Raw genomic sequence first — 4,276 nt, forward strand, 5'->3', positions numbered from 1 at the left:
CCTACCATGTGACTCAGTTATCACAATCTTAGCTATTTACCCCTAAGAGAAGCATATGTACCTAAAAAGCTGTTTATATGAATATTCACAGAAACTTTACTTGTATTAGCCTCAAACTGGAAAGAGCCCAAGTATCTACCAGCAGGTGAACATATACACCGTTTGTGGTATAACCAACAACATTCAGCACTAAAAAGAATGGGCTGTTGATATATGCAACATAGATCTCAAAATAATTATGCTAGGTGAAAAGAAGTTCCGCAAAAAGAATACTGAATCTATTTATATACAACTCCAGAAAATGCAAATTAATTGCGACAAATATCCATGGCTGCTGGGAAATAAGTGGGATGGATGGGTTAGAGGGCTTACCAAGGGTCACGAGAACATTTTGGATTTGACTATATAGATTTATTATCTTGGATGTGGTGACCGTTGCACAGATACATAAAGGCTTATTAAATTGTATACTCTAGATATGCATTTATTGCAAGTTAATTATATCTGAATGGAAGCTGTTAAGAAACTATATTAAATATTTTTTCAAATTAGACTAGCAAGCAAAGCTTCACTTGTAATTACTATTCTTGTACAAGCAAAATCCAAACTGTAGCAGTAAGAAATTGACTCTGATGGCAGAATTATAAAATATGTCATATAATACTATTCTCTTATTTTGATCAGCTTACCTGGAATTTTCAATTTGTTCCACAACCTAAAAATTGTTGATATTGATCAAATTTTATACATTACTAGCATGACCAAGATACAAGATGGTATAAATTTCTGGTTAAGTTTGCTATCCTGAAACAAAATGGTAGCTGTTGTATTTTCAAATGAACACATACTCTATTTTTCATAGATTTCAATGTCAATCACCATGCAACTATAATTAAAGATAATAGGAGAAAAAGGTTTAATTACCAAACAAAATGAAGAAACAAAACTATTTTTATAGATAGCATAATTTTCCATATAAAAAGTAGAAGAATCTACAAATTATTAAAATTAATGAGGCTTAGCAAAGTTACCGTGTAGAAAAATCGATAAAAATCAGTTCTGTACACCAACAATGAAAATTATAATTTGAAATGTAACTTAAATGTTATTACTATATAGGATAATAACAAAGGCTACAAGTCACATAGATATACATTTAAATCTTTAGGTAGAAAATTGTAACTTTGATGGACACGAAAGACCTAAATGGAGAGGTACACCGTATTCATAAATACAAAGCCTCAGTATTATAAACATGGTCATTTCACCAAATTTATCTATTAATTGAATGCAATTCTTTTCAATTGAAGTCCCACAAAGCTTTTTAGGAACTTGGCCAAATTGATCCTAAAATTTATACAAGAGTACAGGGCTCACAATAGCTAAGACAACTGAGTAAAAATAATCACGGTGCTCTGGTGCTTATTCTATCAGTCAATAATTCTTCCTGGAAAGTTACATGTAATTATGGAAAGATAGGGCTAGATATGGTGCTGGTATAGGGTATACAGAGTTACAATTAATACGAAAGCTTGATATAAAACAGAGGTGACTAGAAGATGAACTTTTATTTTTTTTTTAAGATTTATTTATCTGAGAGAGAAATTCAAGCAGACTCTGTGCTAAGTATGGAGTCTGATGCAAGAGCACCATCCCCAGATCCTGAGATCACCACTGGAGCAGAAACCAAGAGTCAGACATTTAACTGATGTGCCACTCAGATGCCCTTTCCCCTTTTTAAAGGTTTATTTACTTTAAAGTGAGAGAGAGCAGAAGCGGGGTAGGGGGGAAGAGGCAGGAGAGAAAGAATCCCCAAGCACACTCCCAGCCAAGCATGGAGCCCAAGGTAGGGCTCGATCCCAGGAGCCCTGATGTCATGACCTGAGCCCAAACCAAGAGGTGGCTGCTTAACTGATTGAGCCACCCAGGCGCCCCTGAAAGATGAACTTTTAAATAAAGGGCACTATGAAAATTGGACATGAGTATTGAAAAATATAAAAATTCGATCCCTACTTCAAACTATATATAAAAATACATTGCCAATGGCTTCAAGACCTAAAAGCGAAAAACAAATCTAACACATTCAGAAAACAGAGGTATCTTTAGGACACTGAGAATTTCGTAAGCCACAAAAGGCAAAAACCATAAAGTTAAATCAGTGTTAAGATAAACTTTTGTACGACAAAAATCATAAAGTGAAAATACAAGCCATGGATAGGGAAAAGACATCTGCAATCAATATAAATGCCAAAGAATTAGTATCCAGTATAAAGAACACCTCAAATCCACAGGAAAAAGAAACACCATGATAGAAAAATCGGCAAAAGATATGAATAGGCAATAAATACAGAGTAGGAGAAAACTAAATGTCCAATAAATACAAAAAAAGATCACGAACCTCTACAGTCATCAGAGAAATACCAATTAAAACACACCAAAGACACTATTTCAAACCCATCAGATTGGCAAGAGTCCAGTAACATCAAGTGGCAAGAATATGGGTCAACAGGGACTCTCACATATTGGTGCAAGCACTTTACTGACCGATTTGTAATACCCAAGTTACATTTGAAAATGTGAATTATTTCATATTTCAACAGTTCCACTTCTAGTGATGTGTCCTAGAGAAGCCTTCACACATTTCACAAAAATGTTTATTTCAGTACTATTTTTTAATAGTGAAAGGTGCAAAAAGCTAACTATATTTCAGTAAGGAAAAGGCTGTATCTGTAATGTTTTATTTCCTTAAAAAGTCAAAACCAACAAATCTGACACAAAACAAAACGTTAGCATTTGTTCAATCTAGTGGTAGAGGTCTTGGTTATATTTTATTTCTTAAACTTATCTGAAATACTACATAGTTAAGAAATTTGAATTTAAATGTGAAACATGGGGGATCCCTGGGTGGCACAGCGGTTTGGCGCCTGCCTTTGGCCCAGGGCGCGATCCTGGAGACCCGGGATCGAATCCCACGTCGGGCTCCCGGTGCATGGAGCCTGCTTCTCCCTCTGCCTGTGTCTCTGGCTCTGTCTCTGCCTGTGTCTCTGGCTCTGTCTCTCCTTCTATCTCTCAAGAATGAATGAATAAATAAATAAATAAATAAATAAATAAATAAATAAATAAATGTGAAACATGAAGCATGTAACAAGCAACACGGCCTTTAACATTTACAGCAGGTTAAAAATTAAGTATCCTCTTCCAAATGACCTCAATTCACAAAAACATTTGTAATGATGTTTATAAATAATTCTCTACAACCTATCACCCAGTAAGTTGAAGCTTTTATTACTTTTTTTTTTTTTTAAGGATTTTATTTTGTTGTAAATAATCTCTGTACCCAACATGGGGGGGCTCCAACTCACAACCCCAAGATCAAGAGTCACACGTCCCACTGACTGAGCCAGCCAGGCACTCCAAAGCTTTTGTTACTTCAGTCCTAGAAATTATCCTATAAATTGCTTAACCCTGTGATGTGGACTCAAAATCAGAAGCAAAATTGGAAAGTGAAAAAGCCCCAGAATGGACTCCTTCCTGGATGTGCTGTAATCTCAATAGCTATTAACTTTCAAGGTCATTAACTTTATGTACAACCACGGACCAACAGAAATATAAATGCTAGAATATCCAGGATTCTTTGAGGAATCTTAAGGGAGATCTATGTAATCCTGAAGCTTACCTTGCCTTTCTGCTCAAGACCGCATTCCCCTCTCCAGCTCTAGGGACTCCAGGTTAAAAGTCCTTGTATTAGATGCCACCAAAAGTTAGTAATTGCAGCCAACGTTTATAAAGTACTTACTGCTGAATATTGTTCTAAGGACCTTACATTTACTAACTTAACTCATCCTCAAGAACACTCTGTGAGGTCAGTACTTATTCTCATTTTTCTTTCAGATAAGCAAATTGGAGCACACGGAGGGTAAGTAATCTGCCTAAAGTTAATAGCTAGCACATGGTGAAGGCAAGATTCAAATTCAGGCAGTTTGGTTCCAGAGAATATGCTCACAAACAAGACTTTGCTGCCTACTGGGCAGTCAGTGAGAAAAGTTTATCAGGAAAGCTTAACCTGAATTTTACAAATAAGTATTTTAAAAACAAGACTGAAAGAAAGAAGGATAGAACCAGGGTCTCCAAAGCATTTTTTGTCTCTTTTATTTCTTGAGGAACATTTAAAAAACTATTAGGATATTCTATTTCCTACTTTGGAAATCAATTCCATTTTGCATTGCTTCTGCCTTTAAGATGAAGGTTTCTTTGTAATATAACAATCAGTGGACTC

The sequence above is a fragment of the Vulpes vulpes genome, chromosome 5 (genome assembly GCF_048418805.1).
Source record: "Vulpes vulpes isolate BD-2025 chromosome 5, VulVul3, whole genome shotgun sequence".
Taxonomy (NCBI): Eukaryota; Metazoa; Chordata; class Mammalia; order Carnivora; family Canidae; genus Vulpes; species Vulpes vulpes.